Source organism: Triturus cristatus, chromosome 4_2 (assembly GCF_964204655.1).
Source record: "Triturus cristatus chromosome 4_2, aTriCri1.1, whole genome shotgun sequence".
Lineage (NCBI taxonomy): Eukaryota > Metazoa > Chordata > Amphibia > Caudata > Salamandridae > Triturus > Triturus cristatus.
In genome coordinates this window covers 206,401,699-206,425,174 of record NC_140586.1, presented here as the reverse complement: position 1 = coordinate 206,425,174, position 23,476 = coordinate 206,401,699, and the positions used below count along the sequence as shown (strand labels likewise).

The following is a 23,476-nucleotide window of genomic DNA, read 5'->3' as shown; positions in this document are numbered from 1 at the left end:
AAGCAGTCAATGGTTTCCTATGGGAGAAAATTGCGTTACTGGTAAGTATAGATGCGAGTATTCTTCCGAGCTAGTGCTGGGCACCAAGATCCAGCACTGTGAGCCCACCTGAGAACAGGTGAGTTTTTGCGTTTTTGTCGCTCGGCTGATTTTTAGTGAATATTTGAAGATTTGAAAAGTCCACACTTAGACGAAATTTCAAGAAAAAGCCAGTCAATGTTACCCTATGTAGAAAATAGAGTTGGCGGTTTTCAGGTAAGTTCTCGACTGGCAAAAGTGGTGTTCTGGGCATAGACTCCAGGGTCCCCCAAGGTCAGATAGGCACAGTTAGTTCACCCTCAGCGGCTCTAGGGCAGCCGGGTGCAGAGAGAGTTAGGCCCAATGTTAGCCTATGAGGAATAGGGGGGCCTGGTTTGGTGGCTGCTGACTAGCGGGCCACGCGGCTGTGGGAGCTGGGCTCCTGGTCACTCACTCAGGGCAAGTGGGGAAGTAGGCAAGTGTAGAGATTGCACTGCCAGGGCCACTCGGGCGGCTGGGTGCAGGGTGCTTTTGAGCCGTCGGGCGCTCAATGGAAATCAATGGCAATGTTCCGGTTAGGAAAAAGGCTGCAAGCTCGGGGACGAGGATGCTTCAGGTGCCACCACCACTTCGAGAGGTAAGTTGGGTAGTTGTAGGTTAGGTGGGTACCCCAGGATTGGGCACAGGGGGCCGCAGGGCGCCGCGTGCAGGGGTGCCTTTTGGTGTCGGGAATCTTACCCTCTGATGATCGCGGTTGGGGGGGCACCTTGTTCCGAGGCTGCAGGCTTCTTCCGGAATGTCGAGGGGGGTCCTTGGGTGCCGCACTCGGGGTCACAGTCGCCGTGGGGTCGTCCTCAGGGTCTTTGTCCACTCCTGCACTGGCCAGGCTTGGCTGGTGCAGAGTGTGCTGGGTTCGCGGTTCCGGGCTGCTGCCAGGGGTTAGAAATAGATTTCTGAGTAGAGCCTCTACTCATGGGAGTCCCAGGGGCTTAGAGCCAAAAGGTAGCCAGGTCCTCCGGGGTTTGGTGAGGTTGCTGGCCACGAGAGATGCCGCGCTGGTGCAGGTCCGGGAGTCGACAGGCCGGTAGGGCTGGGGCCAAAGCAGTTGGTGTCTTCTTCCCTTTTTAGCAGCTGCAGGGCAGGTCTTTGTTCTTCTTGCTCTTCTTGTAGTTTTTCGAATCTGGAATCTGGGGAAGGAAGGTTCAGGGTGCCCCTAAATACTAGATTTAGGGGCGTTATAGGTAGGTGAAGGCCAGGGACCAATGGGTCCTTGTCCTGGGGTGGGTACACCCCTTATCCTGCCTCTCTCCTGTGGGAGGGGGGCAGTAGCCTAATCCTGATAGGGTAGGGCCTCCCATCTTCAAGATGGCGAGAGGCCGGAGATGTGTTTCACCTCGCCTCCCCCACCGGAGGGGTGGGGTGGGCAGGCTGACACATCCCTTGTCCTTGTATGGGGTTTCCGGCCAAGCTTCCCGCCAGAGTGGGGTGTTTCAGTGGCCTGGGGAAACTCCAAATGGCGGCATGTCTTTGAAGCTTCCCTTTGCTCATCCTGGGGGAGGAGATTTCTCACCTCACCCAGGATGCGCATTGTTGCAGGCCCGGGAGAGCAGGGGCTCTCCCACCCAGGGGTCCAGCAACGTGTCTGCTGTGTGGCAGCCTGGGCAGCCTCAGAGCAGACGTGGATTGCAGGTCAGCTGTAAGGGGGCATCTCTAAGATGCCCTCGGGGGTACTTAGTACATTAAATCCCACACTGGCATCAGTGTGGGTTTAATGTGCTGAGAAGTTTGATACCAAACTTCCCAGTCTTCAGTGTTGCCCTTCTGGTGCTGTGGAGCTCGTGTTTGACGAGCTCCCAGCACCATGTACTCTTAAATGGCAGCACTGCACTTACAGTGCCCAGGAATGGACCCAGGTACTGTAGGGGCACAGGGCTCCTGCTCCTGTGCCCACACCATAGGCGTAAGGCACCCAGCTAGAGGGGTGACTGACATACGCCTTGGCAGTGTAGGTGATGGCCATGGCACACAGAGATGTGTGCCATGTCGACTCTTTGTTTTGTCCTACACCCAGACACTCAGCCTGCAAAGGCAGTGTGTGTGTGTGTGTAAGGGTACAGGGCCTCTAAGGGTGGCACAACGAGTGCTGCAGCCCCTAGAGGCCTTCCCTGGCCACAAGGCCCTGGGTACCTAGGGTACCATTTACCAGGGGCTAACATGTGGCTAAGGTTTGCCAATTTGGAGTTTGTGTGTTTTAAGGAAGGAACATAGGCCCTGGGCACCTGATTGGCAGGAGTCCAGGGTACACTTAATCAAAGTACATTCAGCAATTTAGCAAAAAGTGGGGGCATACCATGCAAGAAAGATGGCACTTTCTCACACAAACACAATAATACATTGAGCTCAATGGGAATTTCAAGTTAAATGCAATTAGTTACTTTAAGGATTACTTTTCTAACTCATGGACTGGATCCTAGATTCAGTCCTGGGACAGTTCCTCGAAACAGGTGAGTAAATACGTTTTAGTTACTGTTGTGATTTTTAAGCAAGATTTTGGTATTTTAAAAGTTGACAGACCTTTTTCTAATAGAATCACCAATGTTATCTTATGGGAGGAAATTCACTTAGCAGGTAAGTGGGGTTATTGTTACTTTTTCTAGTTAAGTGTTGGATCCTGGATCCATCACTAGTGTACCACCTGTAAGCAGTTGAGAGAATGTGTTTAGGTTATACAGGCGATTTTTAACGAATATTTCTAAGTTTGCAAAATCGACAGAAGAAATTTCACAGAAAAACAGTCAATGGTTTCCTATGGAAGAAAATTCAAGTTACAGGTAAAGTATGTTCTCTTCCAGGGGATCCTCATCAATAGTCATAAGCATTAGAATATTCCCGCCCATGTGCGGGATCCCGGAAACAGTATATTATATGTGCTCCACATATATATATCCATACATATATACCTATATGTATACACAAGCAATTGCAGCCCCTAACACCCTAGAGCTGAACCATGCTGTAAGGAATTTCCACTACACATAAGAAAATAGCATTATAAACATGAGAAACAACATTATAACTTGTTTGGAAACTGTTTTAATGCTTAGAAAACAGCAGAAATTCTTAGAAAACACTGAAAGCATAGGAAGCTCCCAGGCTGCATTGCAAATACCCAGTCTAAAAAGACTGAAAAGCTAACTCATAGCTACATAGCAAAAACTGACACCGTGCCTTTAAGGCACACCTGACCCCCACCTTCCCATCATGCCTCAGGGGTGGCAGTTAGGTCAGTTGTTCTTTCCGGCTCCTTCTGGAAGGATCCTGGCAACAGAGCTCCACTTTTTTCTGAGTTTCTCAGAAAATATTATCTGTTTTTCAACTGTTTTTTCCCTTACTTCGACGTTTTTCATCTAAGTCAGTAAGAGGCTGCCTTTTTTAGGCATTTTTGGGCATTTTTTCCATCTTAAAATGCCCTCTCTTTTCGATTCTTGCCCTGCATGTGGCAAGAAAAAGGCCAGGACTGACTCTAATAGGGTCTGTATCCTGTGTCTACCGGAGGATCATGATTCCAGCACATGTCCTCACTGCCAGGGCCTGTCCAAAAGAACTTTGAAGGACAGAGAGCGAAGTCGCGCTTATGGCCTGGCACAACCATCCAGAGGCCGATCTCCGGTGAGGAAGGGCTCCAAGAGGCATAAAGATTCATCTAGAAGCAAGTCCTCTCGTCCTTCCGCCTCAGCATCGGGCTCGGCGCTGAGAAAAGATGTTCCGGTAGGTCGTGTTTCGAAAAAGAGGTTCTCGACAGCGGGCTCGCCGTCGAGAGCAGGTACGACGTCGACGTCGAAGTCCAGACCGCCATCGTCAACTCGGCGACGATCGGCGTCGAGATCCAGAGCCTCTCCGCCGTCGTCAACCCGGCGACGTTCGGCGTCGAGAGACACCACCCCTCCGCCGTCGTCAACCCGGCGGCGATCGGCGTCGAGGAGCAGGGAACCTCCGCCGTTGTCAACCAGGCGACGATCGGCGTCGAGGAGCAGAGAGCCTCCGCCGTCGCCAACCCAGCGGCGTTCGGCGTCGAGGAGCAGGGACCCTCCGCCGTCGACGACATCTCAACGTCGATCGGCGTCGAGGAGCATGGACCCTCCGCCGTCGTCAACCAGGCGACGACCGGCGTCGAGGAGTGTCACCCCTCCGTCGTCGAGGGCACCATCCCCTCCGTCGTCGAGGCTCCATCGGCGTTCGACGTCGAGGCAACAGGATCCTCCGCCGTCGTCATCCAAGCGACGTTCGGCGTCGAGGTTGGCATCCGTCTCGACGTCGAGAGTGGCAGCATCTCCGCCGGCGTCCCCGCGGCGTTCGGCGTCGAGGGAGAGAAGGCCTCCGTCGTCGGCTTCACATCGCCGCTCGACGTCGAGGCGGCAGGCTTCGCCCACTGAACATGGCCGCCGGTCCACATCGAGACGGTGTTCGACGTCGAGAGAGTCCCGGCGAGAAAAGAGACGACACCACGGATCGACGTCAAGACAGGCCTCGGACAGGTCGGTGGTCCTGGTGACAGAGTCGGCGTCTCGCCATTCCTCCTCCCACTCAGGGGCCTCTCCACGACCGGCAAATCCACGAGAACCTGCGGTTCAACCCCGTAGGTCTTCTCCTCAGACTCAGACCATTAATCTGTCGCCCAGATGGCTACTGCCAGCACATCATTGGCAGGACTCAGGGCCTACAAAGAGGATGCGGGAATACATCAGTCCAGTGCATGATTCTCCGCTGCAACGGCTGGTGGCGGCTGTGGACAGAGCTAGTCCCCCCAGGCCAGCACGTCAGAGGTCTCCGGACGACAGGCGACGCAGATCGCGCTCCCCCAGACGGGAGGAGCGTTCACCTGGTTCACGGGCTCGTGATCATCGCCGGAAGCGCAGAAGGACTCCATCATCGTCCTCTTCCTCGTCCTCCAGGTCCTCCATCAGGGACTATTCTCCCACGCTCTCGGGCAGCCCAGTGTCCAGGGTCTCGCCCGTAGACGACATCAACACCTACCAGGAGGTGTTGCAGCGGGGAGCACAGAAGCTGGGGATTGAGATGTCAGTCCCCCAAGTCACCACCTCGGTGATTTTTGAAACACTTAACCAAAAGTCTGCCTCTCGTCCGCTGCTGCCTTTGGTCCCAGGAATCATGGAACCAGTCATGGACACTTTTCTCACCCCGGCGACTGTCAAAGCCGTTCCGGCTCGTATCCTGAAAAAATACAAGCCAGCTACCTCTGACCCCGTCTTTGTGAAGATAGACCCACCTGCGGACTCTGTCATAGTGGCAGCGGCAAGGAAGGGTCAGACGGCGTCGGCCTCCTCTTCCGTCCCTCCAGATAAGGAGAGCAGAACCCAGGACTCATGGGGACGCAGGGCCTGCTCTTCTGCGGCAGCGGCCCTCAAGATCTCCAGCGCGGCGGCGCTTCTGGGCAGGTACGACAGGGCCCTCTGGGACTCGATGGAGCGTTTCAAATCCAAGCTCCCCAAGGAGGACCAAAAGGACTTTGAGGAGATTGTTACGGAAGGGGCACTGGTGGCTAATCAGTCGATTAGCACAGCGGCGGATGGTGCGCTAATCTCAGCCCACTCTTACACACACGGCGTCTGCGCCAGGAGGTCGTCCTGGTTACGTCTGACAGGGCTCAAGCCAGACGCACAGCAACGGATTTTAAACCTCCCGTTCTCTGGCAACTCCCTCTTCGGCACTCACACGGATGAGGAGATGGGGCGCATGAAAACGGAGCTGGACACCCTCAAAGCCGTGGGCTTGGAGAAGAAAAAGGAATTCAAGCGCCGTTTTCGACCCACCCAACGCAAGGGGCCTCAACAGAGGGTTCAAACCCCTCAGTGGTCTCAGAGCAAACCCCAAGGGAAAACCCAGTTTCGAGGCGGAAAGTCTGGCAGGGGCAGAGGTGGACACCAGCAACAGTCCTCCACTACCACAAGAGGAGGAAAGTCATGAGCTGTGGCTTCCTCTACGGCCGTTGCCCACTCCAGTGGGAGGAAGTGCATCACAACATCTAGCAGAGTGGGACAGCATCACAAAAGATCGCTGGGTGCTGAATATACTGCGTCATGGATATGCGCTACGTTTTCGAGCGCGTCCCAGAGACATCCCGCCAAAGAGGTCCCGTCCTCACCACCTCAACCTGCTCAAGCAGGAGGTGAGGTCCCTTCTGAAAAAGCAAGCCATAGAAAGGGTTCCTCCTTCGCAGGTCGGAAAAGGAGTGTACTCCCGGTACTTCCTGGTGCCCAAGAAAGATCAAGAGCACAAGTTTCGGCCGATTCTGGACCTTCGTCTCCTAAACAAAGTCATCGTCAAGGAGAAGTTCCGTATGTTGGCGCTTCACCAAATATGTCCACATCTACAAGTCGGAGATTGGATGTGTTCGGTGGACCTCCAAGATGCGTACTTTCACATTCCAATAGCGAAACATCACCGCAGGTACCTACGGTTTGTGGTTGGAGGCAAGCACTACCAGTACAAAGTGCTCCCATTCGGACTCAAGTCGGCCCCGCGAGTCTTCACCAAATGTATGGCAGTGGTGGCGGCCTGCCTACACAAGCAGGGTCTCTTCGTCTACCCGTACCTGGACGACTGGTTACTGAAGGCTCCAACCCAGCAGCAGGTGAAGAAAGACTTCCAAATCTGTCTGAGACAGTTGCACGCTCTCGGCCTTCACGTCAACATGGCGAAGTCCGTGCAGCAGCCCACTCAGTCCATCCACTACCTTGGCTCCGTTCTGGACACAAGCGTGGGAAGAGCGTATCCTTCGGAGGAGAGACTGTCTTCAATGAAGAGAAAATGCAGGCTTATGCAGCAGATGCGGAGGCCGTCAGTTCGGCAGGTAGCATCTCTGCTGGGTTCCATGGCGTCCTGCATTTTTCTAATTCCCCACGCCAGGCTGCGAATGAGACCTTTGCAGCAAGCTCTGGAGGACCAATGGGATCAGTCCACAGGCCGTTGGGGAGATCGAATCTCTCTCTCCCAGGTAGCGAAATCTTCCCTAGCATGGTGGACTCGTCAGAACAATCTGTTGGTGGGAGTCCCGTTTCACCAGCCACTTCCGGTGCAAACAGTGGTAACAGACGCGTCGCTACAAGGATGGGGGGCCCACATGGGGTGCCTCCAGATACAAGGTCAGTGGTCTGCAAAAGAACAGGGCTACCACATAAATATGCTAGAGCTTCGAGCAGTCCATCTTGCTCTAAAGGCGTTCCTCCCAGCAATCGAGACCGACTCAGTCCTGGTGCAGACCGACAACACCACGACCATGTTTTACCTGAACAAACAGGGCGGGACTCGGTCACGCCCCCTCTCCCTGGAGGCGCAGGCGATCTGGCACTGGCTGCTCGCCCGGAACCTCTCGGTGGTGGCAGTACACCTTCCAGGGGAGTTGAATATCAAGGCAGACGCACTCAGCAGGCACTTCGAAGATCAGCCCGACTGGGTGCTGCACGACGACGTGGTGGCGGACCTGTTCCGTTGGTGGGGTCGTCCAGACATCGATCTGTTTGCAGACGACGAAAATTCAAAATGCCACGCCTTCGCGTCCAGATTCCACCGTCCAGGGACCAGGGGGAATGCTCTTTTGATGGACTGGTCAGGGACATTTGCCTACGCCTTTCCGCCCCTGATTCCGAAGGTGGTATCCAAGCTGCTCAGATCCGACATGAAGATGATCCTCATAGCTCCGGACTGGCCGCGCCAGTGGTGGTACCCGGACCTTCTTCATCTCTCAGTTCAACCTCACAGGCGGCTGCCTTGCAGGCCGGACTTGCTGTCCAAGATGGGCGGGAGGATTCTGCATCCCAACCTTCCCTCACTGAACTTAACAGCATGGCCCCTGAGGTCCTGCAATACGGACATTTAGGTCTACCACCTGACTGCATGCATATTCTCAAGAAAGCGAAGCGACCCTCCACAAGAGCGTCTTATGCGTTTAAGTGGAAGAGGTTCTTCATTTGGTGTAGGGAGAATCACCATGATCCTACAAAGGGGCAGGAGGACGTCATCCTTCCGTACCTCCTTCACTTAGCTAGATCAGGCTTGAAGTATGCATCCATCAGGGTCCATTTGTCTGCCATTACAGCTTACAGGAGGTCTCCCAGTCAACCTTCTTTTTTCCAGATGCAGGTGGTCAAGGACTTCTTGCAGGGGTTGAAAAAAGTTTACCCCCCTGTTCGAAACCCTTCGCCTCCGTGGGAGTTGAACTTAGTGTTATCCAAGTTGATGGGCCCACCTTTTGAGCCGATCCACAAAGCTTCTTTACAGCATCTGTCGTGGAAGGCCGCTTTTCTGGTAGCCATTACATCGGCACGCAGAGTAAGCGAAATCCAGGCTCTGTGTACTAAGAACCGTACACAGTTTTTCACCAGCACAAAGTGGTCTTAAGGGCACATCCATCCTTTCTCCCTAAGGTAGTGTCTGATTTTCATATTAATCAGTCCATTTCTCTGCCATCCTTCTTCCCGAATCCAGCGACCCCGGCTGAGCGGTCGCTCCACTCCTTAGACCTCAAGAGGGTACTTAAATTCTACCTGGCAAGTACCAGAGGCATTAGGAAGACGGACCAGCTGTTTGTCAACTATGGCGCCATGAGAACAGGCTTCCCAGCGGCTAAACGATCCATTTCCAGATGGATTGTTTCCTGCATTACCCTAGCCTACCAGCTGGCGAAAAGGCCCTTACCTTTGGCCCCTAAGGCTCATTCTACTAGGGGGAAAGCGGCCACAGTAGCTTTCTTGCATGACGTTCCAATGGCAGAGATCTGCAAGGCGGCCACTTGGAAATCGGTCCATACCTTTACCAGGCACTACTGCCTCGAATCCGATTCCAGGGCGGATGCCCAAGTAGGCCAAGCCTCCTTGAGGAACCTGTTTGGGTAGCTGAGCTATCTGAGCATACTGTTCCTTCTCTGTTTATTTTCTTTCCTTTGCCCGCAGGGGGATGAGGTGAGGCTCGCTATTCTATTCTAATGCTTATGACTATTGATGAGGATCCCCTGGAAGAGAAGGATTAGTTACTTACCTGTAATCCTAGTTCTCTTCCAGGGGTATCCTCATCAAAGTCATAAGCAACCCTCCCGCCTCCCCGGGCAAAGGTGTAATAATTTTCAGAGGTTGTTATTTTTCTTTGTGCCATGACTTTTCAGTCTCCGCAAAGAACAACTGAATTAACTGCCACCCCTGAGGCATGATGGGAAGGTGGGGGTCAGGTGTGCCTTAAAGGCACGGTGTCAGTTTTTGCTATGTAGCTATGAGTTAGCTTTTCAGTCTTTTTAGACTGGGTATTTGCAATGCAGCCTGGGAGCTTCCTATGCTTTCAGTGTTTTCTAAGAATTTCTGCTGTTTTCTAAGCATTAAAACAGTTTCCAAACAAGTTATAATGTTGTTTCTCATGTTTATAATGCTATTTTCTTATGTGTAGTGGAAATTCCTTACAGCATGGTTCAGCTCTAGGGTGTTAGGGGCTGCAATTGCTTGTGTATACATATAGGTATATATGTATGGATATATATATGTGGGGCACATATAATATACTGTTTCCGGGATCCCGCACATGGGCGGGAATATTCTAATGCTTATGACTTTGATGAGGATACCTCTGGAAGAGAACTAGGATTACAGGTAAGTAACTAATCCTTCTCGTTACTTTTGTAATCCAGTGCTCGGCTCCTAGGTTAAGCACTGGGACATATGTCTAAAACAGCTAAGTAATGACGTTTTCACAGTTGGTGCGATTTTTAAAGGAGATTTGTAGTTTGCAAAAATCAACACTTTGAAGAAATTTCACAGAAAAACAGTCAATGGTTTCCTACGGAAGAAAATTGAGTTAGCGGTAAGTATGGTTGTATTTACTTTTCAGGGTCAGTGCTGACCACCAAGATCCAGCACTGGGATCTCTCCTGATAGCAGGTGAATATTTTCGTTTTCGTTACTCGGTTGATTTTAGCTGAATATTTTAAGTTTAAGAAACTCCACACTTAGAAGAAATTTCAAGTGAAACCAGTCAATGTTACCCTATGGAAGAAAAGTGAGTTATCGGCTTTTGTGTAAGTACTCGACTGGCAGAGTTAAGTTTCTGGGCATAGACTCAGGGGTCTCCCATGGTCAAGTAAGTACAGTTGTTACAACCTCAGCGGCAGTCGAGTGCAGAGTGAGTTAGGCCTAATGTTATCCTACGGGAGGCAGGGGGCCTGTGGTTGGTGGCTGCTGGCTAGCAGGCCACGCGGCTGTGGGAGCTGGGCTCCTGGTCACTTGCTCAGGGCAAATGGGGAAGTAGGTTAGAGTAGAAGTTGCACTGCCAGGGCCACTCGGGCAGCTGCATGCAGGGTGCTTTTGAGGGGTCGTGCGCTCAATGGATTGCAGTGGAGAAGCTCAAGAACGAACAAAGCCTGCAAGCTCGGGGACGAAGATTCTTCAGGTGCGACCACCACTTTGAGAGGTAAGTTGGGTAGTTGGAGAATAGGTAGGCACCCAAGAGTGGGGCACAGGGGGCCGCAGGGCGCCTGGTGCAGGGGTGACTTTTGGCGTCGGGATATCTTACACTCTGCTGGTCGCGGTTGGAGGGCTCCCTGGTTCTGTGGCTGCAGGTGTCGTCAGGAGCGTCGAGGTCGGTCCTTGGGGGCTGGATTCGGGGTCACAGTCGCCGGGGGGTTGTCCTCGTGGTCTTGGTCCACTCCGGCACAGGCCAGGCTTGGCGGGTGCTGAGTGTGCAGGATTCGGGGTTCCTGGCTGGTGCCAGGGGTTAGATACTTGCTTTGAGAAGTACCACTGCTCGTGGGAGCCCCAGTTGCTCAGAGTCACAAGGTAGCCAGGTCCTCCGGGGTTTGTGAGGTTGCTGGCCACTGAAGATGCCGGGGTTTAGCAGGAGCAGGTTCGAGGGTCGACAGGCCGGTAGGGCTCGGGCCAAAGCAGTTGGTGTCTTCCTCTTGTTAGCAGCTGCACAGCGGGTCTTTTTTCTTCTTGATCTCCTTTGCTGTTTCGGAATCTGGATCTAAGGAAGGAAAGTTCAGGGTGCCCCTAAATACTAGATTTAGGGGCGTTGCAGGTAGGTAAAGGGCAGGAGCCAATTGGTCCCTACCCTGGGGTGGGTACACCCCCTATCCTGCCACTCTCCTGTGGGAGGGGGGCAGTAGCCTAGTCCTGATTGGTCAGGGCTTCCCATCTTCAAGATGGCGAGAGCCAGGAGACGTGCTTCACCTTGCCCCCCTCATCTGAGGGGTGGGGTTGGTAGAGGCTGGCACATCCCCTTTCCTTCCTTGGGGTTTCCGGCCAGTCTTCCCGCCAGAGTGGGGGTCAGAACCGGTAGGGGCCAGTTGCTGAGTACAGCAAGTGGCCTGGAGAAGCTCACAAAGGCGGAATGACTTTGAAGCTTCCCCTGCCCATCCTGGAGGATGAGACCTAGCACCTCACCCAGGATGTGTATTGTTGCAGGCCCAGGAGAGCAGGGGGCTCTCCTACCCAGGGGTCCAGCAACATGTCTGCTGTGTGGCAGCCAAGGCAGCCCCTCAGACAAGACGTGGATTGTAGGTTAGGTTCAGGGGGCAGCTCTAAGATGCCCTCTGTCGTGCATTGTACATTAAATCCCACACTGGCATCAGTGCGGGTTCAATGTGCTGAGAAGTTTGATATCAAACTTCTCAGTCTTCAGTGCAGTCATAATGGTGCTGTGGAGTTCGTGTTGACGATCTCTCAGCACCATATACTCTTAAATGGCAGCACTGCACTTACAGTGCCCAGGAATGGACCTGGGTACTGTAGGGGCACAGAGCTCATGCATCTATGCCCACACCATTGGCATAGGGCACCCAGCTAGAGGGGTGGCTGATGTATGCCAGGGCAGTGTGTGTTGTGGGCATGGCACACAGGGATGTGGGCCCTGTCGACTGTGTGATTCTGCACCCAGACATTCAACCTGCAAAGGCAGTGTGTGTAAGGGTACAGGGCCCCTAAGGTGGCACAATAAGTGCTGCAGCCCTTGGGGGCCTTCTCTGGTCACAGTGCCCTGCGTACCTATGGTACCATTTACCAGGAGCTGACCTGTGGCCAGAGATGCCAATTGGGTTTAGGTTGTCATGCAGTTTTAGGGAAGGAACACAGGCCCTGGGTACCTGATTGGCAGGAGCCCAGGAAACACTCAGTCAAAGTACATCAGCAATTCAGCAAAAAGTGGGGGGCATACCATGTAAGAAAGATGGCACTTTCTCACATCCCCGTAATATTAAAATCCCCGGTAGGAGGTTCACCAGCAGGGCCCCTAGTGCCGACAATGCCTCCGTGTGCAGGGCCGGTGGTATGAGCCCGAGACTATATTCGACGTCTGTCCCTCATGTTCCGGTAAGCGACACGTATCGTCCTAGGGGGTCGTGCCAGATCTTGCTCACTACCAGAGGGAAACTAGTCCTGACCACTATCCCTACCCCCCCTCGAACCAGTTGTGTAGCCAGTGTGCTGCGAGCTTATAGCCGTATCTATCCAGTGCTTTATACCTATTGCCTTCAAGGTGCCTTTCTTGGATGAGCGCCAGATCCGGGGTATGTTTGTGGAGATATTGCAAAAAATTGTGCGTTTAATTCGGTTACCCAAACAGTAAACGTTCCAGGACAGGTTTCTAAGATTATTAGCACTCCGATGTTCCCCGGCGCTGCGCTTTCACACTTTGGTCTTCCATTTAGAGGAAAGTAGCACCTTCACTGACCACTTAGATATCAACCACATCATCTCAGCTGCTAAGTGATGCATAAATCCTGCATTCCAACATTTCATAAACAAAAAATAAACATCTCTAGGAGAACTATAATACCCCTTCATACCCTGACCCCCCCCGCCCCCCCCACCCCCCCTCCCTGCTTGCGGGTTAAACAACCACCCACCTCCCCAACTCGCAGAGTGCTGTCGCCCTTAACTGAATAGCTAATCTGGGTTGGTAGGTGCCGAGCAACTTGGGGCACCGCCCCGACCTTCTGCACACCCCAAGGTTCCCCAGTTCTGTTCCAGTCCTGCCGATCACTTGCCGGGCCCTTGACTAGTTATTTGTCCCAATTGGTATGCTCCCATACACCGAATCATATCTCTCATCTAGTGCAGGGTGTCCACCCGTGTGTCTCAAGTTGCCAGTGTTGCATATTTGCATTACCTTCTTAAACTGTACTCCCCTTCTGGACATGCCTTAGTCCGAAACATGGACACGTCCGCCGTCGGTCCCTCTTGCTTGTCCTTCGATGATCCCAGTCTTCTCTCGCGTTGGGAGTTGTGGCCCACCATGCACCAACCTTCCAGCCATTCTCCGGTTTCGTCTGCAGTGCTGAAGTACCACGTTTTCCCCTCCACGACCACTCTTGACTTCGCTGGAAATAGCATTGAGTATTAATAATAATAATCCCCATATGTAAAGCGCGAACAATCACCCGTAAGGGTCTCTAGGCGTTGGGGGCCGTCGGAAAGATTAAGCAAGCTATTGCCCAGAGTCTCATCGTGCTGGGCTAATCTGCCGCGGGCGCCGGGGATCGAACTGTGATCCCCAGATTCCAGATTGTCGCCCTGGCCGCGGCGCCACACGTCTTCCCAATCTCTTTGCTGCGCAGTTCCCTTTTGACACCCTCGAAGGTTCTTCTTTGCCCTTGGACTTGCAGCGTGAAGTCCGGAAAGAAGCGCATCACTGCATTCTCATGTTGCAGATCCCCGTGTACCTGCGCTGTCTGCAGGATAGCGTGTCTGTCACAATAGTTAAGGATCCGTGCTATAATTGTTCTGGGTGGGGCTCCAGGCTTTGGCTTAGGAATGGGTGCCCTATGTGCACGCTGTACAGTAAAGTAGTTGGAGAGCCATGTAGGCTTCAAGTGATTGAGGATTAAATCTTCCAGAAACAGATCAACACTCTGTCCCTCCATACCCTCCGGAACCCCCACCACTCTGATATTATTCCTTCGTGCCCGTCCTTCCTGGTCTTCTAGCTTAGCTACCATCACCACTTGTTGCTTCGTAAGGGACTGAACTTGCTCTTCTAGGTGTTTCGCAATGATCTGTAGATGTGTAACCTCTGTCTCGGTGGCAGCAACTTTGTCTGCCATTTTGTGAAAATCGTCCCGCAGGAGATTCACATGCATGCTTACGGCATCTAGTTTGGGATCTGTCATACCTTTCAGGTCTGCAATCTTAGCCATTATTGCACTCAGTGAGGGTTCTGCCGTATCCTCTGGCAGTTGTTCCGGGGCAGCTGCCATTGGCTTCAGTACTGCGTACTTGTCTATTTTGTTGGTCTGCGTCCTGGACTGTCCCTTGGGCTTTCTCCGAATGCCCTGTGTTTCTGTCGATTCCGTTGCCGATGATACCCTTGAGTTGGGGCCCTTTAGGTGTCTCCCACCTCAGTTCCAATCTGTTCTTTCACAGTGGGGCCATAGGGGGTCAGCGCTGCAGTCCAGTTCTGTTTCTCCCAGTTAGTTAGTATAGGCCACACCTGCAACCGCGGCCTGGACTTATCACCCAAGGTGTCCTGACCTGTTTCACCACCCCAGTTGCAGCTCCTCACTGTGAGTTAATAGCCACGGTTGTGTGCCCTCTTCAATAATCCCCAGGTTCTATGGACCTTGATCGCCCACTCACTTGTTGATGGACACTGTGTATGCTGGCTCTTCTCCCTCTGTTAGTACATGGCGTGTGTAGGAAGGTGAATATCTGACTATGGTTACCCCCAAGTTTTTGCCTAGTGTCTAGCTGGTTTTTCGACTTAGTTGGCCTGAGATCCTGCCATTCAGGGTCTCAGGCTGTCTGCTCTCTCTGTAAAATGGACTCCATGTACCATAGGTACATACCCAATTGGTAAGGATCACCTTATTGGACCCTGTACAGTGTACCCTAGGTACCCAGGGCATAGGTGTACCCTAGGCCTACCAGGGGCTGCAGCATGTATTATGCCACCCCTGGCCTGGCCTTCCATTATGACACAACTGGCTGATCACTCAGCTGGGGCACGGTCGTGTAATCACCCCTTGCTTAGGTGTAGTATTCCTATACCTACCTTATATATAGACACATGTGTACCTATCAGCCACTCCTATGGCAGGCCTCAACAATCCTGGAGGTAGAGTGCGTGGTAACATGTGAGATGGTGCTCTAGCATGAGCTGAGCCTGTCTGCAGCTTACGGAACCATGTCCTTATAGCTGTTCTATGATATAGCCTACCATATACTCTTAAAGTGCCTTATAATCTTAGACGGTTATGGTAACTATGGTTTGGCTTTATCAAAACATGTCGTGTAAGGTGTCTAACACTTTGGAATAATACCCCCATACCATTTCTGGTGATGAGGATATTATTCCTCCCTTCTAGAGGGAGAGACATGTTAAAATCCTACTTTGCTGTTTAACTCTCACCAAAGCCTCAGCATCACAAAATGGATGCTGCTGCCACAGACACGAGTCTGACCTCCTGCAGCTGGGAGCCCTCCCGGCCAGGGAGGCCTGGACAATAGGTTTCCTGCTTGGGGAGGTGCTAGCACCTCCCCAGACAGACTTTAGTGTATTGGGGCAGGGAGGGCTGAAAGGAATGAGACATGCCTGGGGCACACAAGGTGCTCCATGCATAGTCCAGTTCAAACCGGTGCTGGGGCACTCCAGCCCCAGCTCTGGCGCGAAACTGGACAAAGGAAAGGGGGTGTAGCCACCCCCCTTCCTGGTCCCACCCATAGGAGGGACCTTGCAGGTAGCACAGCCCACTAGCCCGGTATATCAGTAGGTAGCTGAGCCCTGCTAAATTAGATTATCCTGAATCTGCAACTTGAACAGAAACTCTGGACCTTCGACATTCGACCTCAGGAAGAAGACTGAAGAATCTCCCTTGTGGCCAAGGAGTGACCACCCTGGGCAACCAGGCACCATCCAGTGACCGCTGCTTGCTTTGCGACTGATCCTACGAGGGACGACTGCAGAGACTGACCAGCGCTGTGACTTCCAGACACCTCTGAACCAGATCCACATTGACAGCGAAGCTGAGACCCGTGGAGGCGATGAGGGACGTGGGACCGGCGACTTGGGAAAAGTGGCTAGTAACTGACTAGCGCGACTTCTGAGGCTTCCTCGAGGCTGTGCTTGGGGAATTGAGAAGCCCCAATCCCGAGTACCATCTGCAAAGAAGATCCGCTCCCCACACTTCACGTGTTCTGCGTGGGGCCCTTCTGCACCTGAGTTGCTCGACGTGTTGTCCAGTTGCTGGCCCGTTGGCTAGTAGCCTCTGCGACGACGAACCTTGGTTTTCATCTTGCTGGTCCGGCTCCTCCAGACTGGCACCCGCTCCTCTGTGAAAGAGAAGCATCCCAGACCTTCCTGGTCTGCACCAGAAAGTCCTCCATTCTGCATGGGCTCCGCTTGCCAAGGCTTGTTGGGTCCTAGCTCGACATCGCCGCCGCCGACTGCAAGAGCCCTCGTGGGTCAGCTTGCCTCCTGGTTCTGGTCATCCTCGACGTCTCCTGGTACCCGTGGCTGCTGCGACAAGCTTCACCTCTTCACCTGCATCTTCACGACATCGCCTGGTTCCTTCCTGGTTCCTTCCTGGCTCCTGGCTGGTGACCTAGACTATGTCCCTTCTGCTTGCAGGTACCCTTCCTTCTTGATTCCATCCTTGGGATCCACCGGACACTCTTCACTGACTGCCTGTCAGCAACTTTCCTTCAGGCATCCATAGGAGTCCACGACGAAACCAGACGCAAGTTCACACCTATGCACCCGCAGCCCGTGGGCTAGGTAACTTGAGTACTCCGGTGCTCACAAGGGTATTGACTATCCTAGGGTCTAGTTTCCGAGTCTCGACTTCCTAGTTACTCCAGAAGTGTCCTAAAACTCTTAATTTCTGATAACTACTATTTCTATCGACTTTTACGCATTACGCGTGAGTGCTTCCACTCTGCACCTGAATTCCGTGGGCCTCCCACTTCCTAACCTTTGGTAGTATAGTGTAGCCCCAGCGATTCCCTAGGCCTATCCTGTGTTCGTGACAGTGGTTCTTATACCACTTACTTAGTATATGGTTTGCGTGGCCCCTAGGGCCTAACTGTATTACTTACCTGTGTGACTTAATGTATGCTTAAATAAGACTGTGTTGGACTTACCTCGAATCTCATAAAGAGTGCTGAGGGTTTGACTAGGATAAATACATTCTATTTTTATATATATCTGTTGTGGTGTCATTTCATTTGGTATTCAAGGGATTACAAATGGTATAACAGCTGGCTTCACATGCCATACAGAGTTTTGCCTAAGACTGCTCTTGTCCATGCTACCACTAGGATAGCTGGTCTATAAGGTTGACTTTACAACCAATCACCATAAGGGTTGTTTGGACTGATACAAGGTGTACACTAGAACTAGTGACATCATATATCAGGCCAACTTCTCACAGCGTGTATTGTATCAACCCCGGCTACATCAGTTGTTTACTGTGGCACACCTCAGCTTCAGCCACACCGTCCCTTTTTCTCCCTGGGCGTCGCCTCTGCAGCTAGTATTGTTCTTCGCTGGATCTAAGGAAGTTGCCACAAGGCCCCTGGAGCACACTGCAGGTGTCTGCCTCCACTCCCGGGGCCTATCGCGACCGCCACTGTTGCTCACGCCGCTGAATTGCAGCTCATGGAGATCGAGCTTAGAGTACTGGGTGGGGGGGCCTTGGAATGCCGATGGCTCCGCACATTACGGCTGTCCCCTGTCTTGCCTTCATAGGTGGTGTATATTGGGTCTCCAGTACCATGGGTATTGCCTGCTGGCTCACCTTGGTGTCTGCCGCAATGCACTGCACTTCCACCGGACCGCCAGCCCGGCCGATGGTGCCGCACCACACCACAACCGACACTGTTACAGTCTGGCCCCCGGTTTGCACCGCAGCCGCCGCTCTTCTGGTCTGCGTCTCGTGGCGACTGGACACTGAACGTGCTGTGGATCACAGTCTGCTGTGTATCTCCGCCTCGCGGAAGTGGAATAGAGTGGCTACCTCTCACGCAACCTCCGCTCTCCTCTTTGCTAGTGCGTCAGCAGACGTCACGTAGGTCGCACTCTCGCTGATGTCTTGTCGGCTTGTTGACGATGTCCCCAGGATGGCACACTATTCTGGGTTGGCCTGCGGTGTTCCCCAGTACATTACCTTTATTAAAACGCCAGCAAGATCGGATGGATAGACGGCTAGCGAGGTATTACGAAGTCGGGTGTCAGAGCTCCGCTAGAGTGCCGCCATCTTGCTCAGCTCCCAGGGCACGCCCCATTGTTGCCCTTTCTTGAGATTTTAGTAGTCTTTCAAGTCTTTGTATTATGATGGCTGTCCCTTTCAGTTTAGGAAATTGTGCCGGATCATTTACCTAATCACATGCCTTTAATTACTTTTTTTACTTTGTTAATATGACTGAACTAATGAGCCTGTTCTACAGATCCAGCTTTATCAACTGCCTAATTTTTGCCCTGTACTTTACTAGGTCATTTTCTGCAAAATGCCACCTGCCCAGGCACCATCTTTAAATCTACTTTATTGCAGGAGATACTGCAGGTCATATTTTTAGGTGACTTCAGTCTAGAAGCATTCTAAATAAAAACATAACTGGGACTTCAGCAAACATCATGGCCTTGTCACTGCTGTTTGACTACATTTTGACTATAAAGCCACTTTAGACAGGGTATATCGAAGCAGGCTCTGGAAGAGACTAAGAAGGTGCCTTATACACCTGGTACTCTTAAGAGCAATTAAAAATCTGTACTCTAAAACCTGGAACAGACTTTAGTTGGGATGCGAAGCAAACGTATCCAGGGCCATTCCAACGTTCTGCAGACTTGAACAGGAGTTTGTCCTGGCCCCTTCCCTTTAAAAAAAATCTATTTCTGGTTGATCTACCCTCTGCTCTGACCTCATTCGCCTCCCGAGCCCCGAAATTCAGCTCCATACTCCTCTTAAATCTTCTCAACGCTGATGATCTGGTGTTGAGCTGTCGGGCAAAGGTTGGTTTTGCAGCGTCTTCTGAATGCCATCCAAGTATACTCCACCATGAACGGCCTGACAGTGAACACTGAAGACAAAAATCATGAACTGCTGCAGCAGAACCAATGGAAAGGCTAGATGGTTTCTTCACTTCATCAAGGTTTGACGAAACTAGTGAATATAAATTCCTCTACCTGTTTTTTTGACAACAATGGATCTTTTACAACCCAGAAGGAGAAAATCAAAAGAAAAGTGATTGCCCAGGCAGCAGAGCTAAGGACCCTATTCAGAAATCTAAATGGTCCATCTCATAGCCCCATTTTAGAAACTGCCAGGGCCACGGTGGTACCTACCCTGCCTTACGGAAGTGAAGCCTTACAGGGCAGAAATTCAAATGACCTGGATACCATCATTGCGAAAATATATAGGCTAATTTTCCAACTCCCCAGCAACACATCACCTGCACAGATCAGGCTGGAGTTTGGTTTAGTTAAGCAGACGTTTGCCAGGCGAGCTGCATTTGCACATATCTGCTACAGAGTTAAATCTGCTGAGGAGAACACCCTAAAGCATAACACATGGTTGAAAATAACCAATAGATCTCACTCACCTGTCAGAGAGTACCTTAATGCAAAAATTAATTTGTTAAGTTTAGCAGAATTATTGACTGCTACAGTAGGCTCTGAACCTTTAAAAGAGCTGTCAACAAAACGTCCAAAATGTTATCATCTTTCAATAACCGAGAAACTTTGGAGAAACGTTATCACGCCTGGATGGTATTAAAACAGCTGTATATGAAACCACAGCAATATCTGGGAAAAGTTTTCAGCAGCAGGATAAAAGGCCAATATTTGAAATACTAACTAGGGCTCTTGCCTTCAAACTTGCACGCCACCCCCTGATCGAGGACAGGAGGAAAGGTGGCTTGTAGGCAGTGCGGCCACCCAAAAAAGGACGCTATTCACATTATATGCCCTTGCAAGTCCACCCTAAGCCTCCGTCGACGTTGGCTGCGTCCTCTCTGGAATCAGTCCAGGGTGTGCTCCTGTAGACAAGTGATACTGGTCTGCCTTAATTCAGCTGAGCCACAATTAATCTCCCGAACAGTGAATAATCTCCAGGGGTTTGAAGGAGCCCTAAAGAAGGCATCTGATCGGACTAAATAAAATTTCCCGCTCTGAAACTTTGCCTCTTCAAGGAAAGGGGTGAGACATACCAGCCTCCAGATCTAACCAGTCACATAAGTTAATAATTTCTTCAGTACTCCGGGGTCTCACAATCGCACTTTAACTTACCCCTGTGCACCCCCTCTCCATATGGGACCCAATCAGCAGTCCCGTAGAACATGGCGCAAAAGGACGGCAAAGCAGGGTGGAAATCTCTTGATACCCCCTGCCAGCATCTTAGTCATATCCTCTGATCCCAAAAAAAACTGTGCATGAAGCTGGATCTCAATGTAGAGCACCAATATGAGGTGCACTGTGCAGAGAGTCCATGCAAACCCCACAGGAATTACAAATGATACCCCAAATGCTCTCTTTTGTGGTAGTGTGGGCAAGCAGATGGGCTTATCAGAGGGTAGTGCTAAGCATTTATTACACACAAAGGCAGCAAATAAGACAAACACTCAATAGAGATATCCAGCACCAATTTATAAAAGTAACACATAATTTTATATAAATTTACATACCAAGATCTGAATCGGATAAGTACTTTTTGACTTATGAATTTTTACAGTTTTAGGAAATGGATACTTAGTGCTTTTTTCAGGGCCGGCAATGTTATCCTATGGAGGAAAAACGTGTATTGGAATCGGGCACTTGCAGCGACTTACGGGACTGTTCTTCTGGATTTGAGGTGAGTATAGGGCAAGGTCCAAGGCTACACCAACAGGTCACCTTGCGGAGCTCTGGGACGTCCGGGTGCAGAGGTGTCGTGGCATCGGGTATCCCATTCACTTCAATGGTTGAATGGTCCGGTTACAAAGAGGCTACAAGCAGGGACTGGGGCACCAATCCAGGGGAGCTTACAGGGGGGCTCTACCCTTGAGATCCTTGGGCATGCAGGGACACCTTTGGTCCACTTCTCCTCTATCTGTGGGGCTCAGGTGCAGTGGTGTCTTTTGGGGTCGGATTTCAGTGCAGGAGTTTGTCATGGTTGGAGGAGGCCTGCAGAAAGAGACTGCAGGCGGCAACTGGAAATCCAGTCTGGGCAAACCCAAGCGTGGGCTTACCTCTTGTGGGTCTGGGGACCCTTTTGGTACCATCCCCTCCCTTGGACTCCGGCTCTGGAGCGTGGTTGTATAGGTGCTTTGAAGCGTCGGGTGGCGGCAGTCACAAACTCATGTGTCGGTCTTTGTGTTTCAGAAGATGTGCAAACAGAACTGCCGGGCAAATCTCAATGTGGGCGTCACTGTCCCTGATGTCCTTTGACGTGCAGGTCGTTCTTCCTCTGCATTGGGTTCCGGGCTGGGCACAAAAAGCCTTGGCTGCTGCAAGGGGGCTGATACCCCAGGGATTAGTACTGTGCTGCTCTGGTCCGTCCTGGCGTCCCCACACTTGGAGGGAGGACGGTCCTGACCTGTAGGAGCACTGCTATCTCTTCGTGGATGACTGCTGCATCAATAGTCCCCGTAAATGGTAGGCCGGTGTACTGGGTCTTGCTTTTTTGGTGCCTGCGGCAGCAGGGATGTAGCTCCTCTAGTCCAAGGGAGTTCCGTTGGCAATTTGCATGGCACTGGCAGCCCTCTGGGTTTCTTGAGGTTGGTACAGCGACAGGACAAATCGGTTGCTCCACTAAGGTGGGGTGCGGCAGACAGGCTGGCGGGGTTGGCGCCAAGTCAGTCGTGCGCTTTGGTTCTTGGGTCAGCAGTCTTCTTCCAGATCTGGTATCAGGGTGTCTCCTAAAACTCAGGGGCATTAATGTTAATGTGGGGTGGTTCACTTACCCCTGGGGTCACTACACCCCCTAGATGACCACTTACTGTGGGGAATGGGCATCAACCTGTCCCAGAATTCCTAATTCCACCACACACAATATGGTGGCATTTCTAAAGTCGTGTTCACATCTGACTCGCTCACCCTAGAGGTGTGCCCAGCCTGGAAGTGCAACATGCCTCCTGCATAGCTAATTTTCCCACCTGTCCTGGTGCGAGATGGCTAAGGGCGGGATGGTCCGCATCCTCTCCTGTGAGACAAACCAGACTTGCATACCAAAAGGCAGTGGGCTCTTTGAAGCCCCCCGCCTTGAAATGCTAATTTTTATAGCCTTCCTGGAGGCGAAGGTGATAACACCTCTCTAGAGTTGGCCTTGTTCCTGACCTCCTGAGAGCAAATGTTCCTACCCCGGGGGTCAGAAACTCGTCTGTGGCAGTAGGCTGGACACTAGAGGGCTGGTAGGTCTCAGGGGGTACCTCTAAAGTGCCCTTTGGGTGCATGTATTAATAAACCCATCTCTGAAATCAGTATGGGTTTATTAAAACAAGTTGTTTGATACCAAACACCATATGTTTGCGAAGTCATTATGTAGCTGCGGAACTTGTGTCCAGCACATGCTCTTAAAATGGCTTTCCCTGGTCACTTGCAATATCTAGTAATAGAACTAGACATTACAGGAGCACATCTTCTCACTCATGCAAATATATTCTCATATAAAATATAATGCACCCTGTCTTGGGGCTCAAAGGCCTGTTGTAGCGGTGACTTACATATACTAGATGCAGGGACTTTGGCATAAGATATGCTGCAGCCCTTAGGGACCCTCTTTAGTACCGATGTGCTAGGTACGTGGGGTACCATTTACTAGGGACTTAGGGACTGCAGGTGTGTTAAAGTCCTTAGCCAATTGTAGCACAATGACTTTGTTTTAGACAAAGAGCACCGGTACTGAGGCCTTGTTAGCAGGCCTCGGTGCACTGTCAGTTGAAAATCAGCATCTAGTAGCTAAAAATGGGGGGGAAAGTGTGTGTGTGTGTGTGTGGGGGGGGGTAACTGCAACAAAAGCCCAGTTCCCTACAAAAGCCCAGCTCCCCCTGTCATGACTGTGTGGGGGAGGACATCTTGCGTCCAGACTGTTTGTCAAACGAGTCAACCTTGTTGGTATCGAGGGGGTTAACGTTGTAGTAATGTTATCAATTCCTCACACCACCACCACTATTTGTTTTAGGACCCCACGTCTCTCAGGGTGTTAATCAAAGTAACATAAGAAACTCAAGGAACCCAATATGTTCAAGATCAGAAGCTCAAGTACAAGCATGCCAGATACGTCTACTCATGCACTCTGCACTAACTACACTGAAATGAGACCAACACCTTTCCCTGTTTTAAAATGTTCTTATTCTAAATCATTGCTGAGACTGTATATGCAAAGGTATTATTTATCTTGCATAGTAAATCGTCACTCACCTACTGGGTCAAAGGGTGCACCTAAATGATAAGACCTGGACACCAGAAGCTGCTAACACTTTTATGCAGTCGCACC

The 23,476-nt window shown here is 51.5% G+C and overlaps 1 protein-coding gene across 3 annotated transcripts in view; it reads left to right on the top strand.

Moving 5' to 3' along the window:
• Window positions 1-23,476, top strand: part of RANGAP1 (Ran GTPase activating protein 1) — a 368,213-nt gene that overhangs the window by 171,549 nt on the left and 173,188 nt on the right. The window lies entirely within an intron of this gene.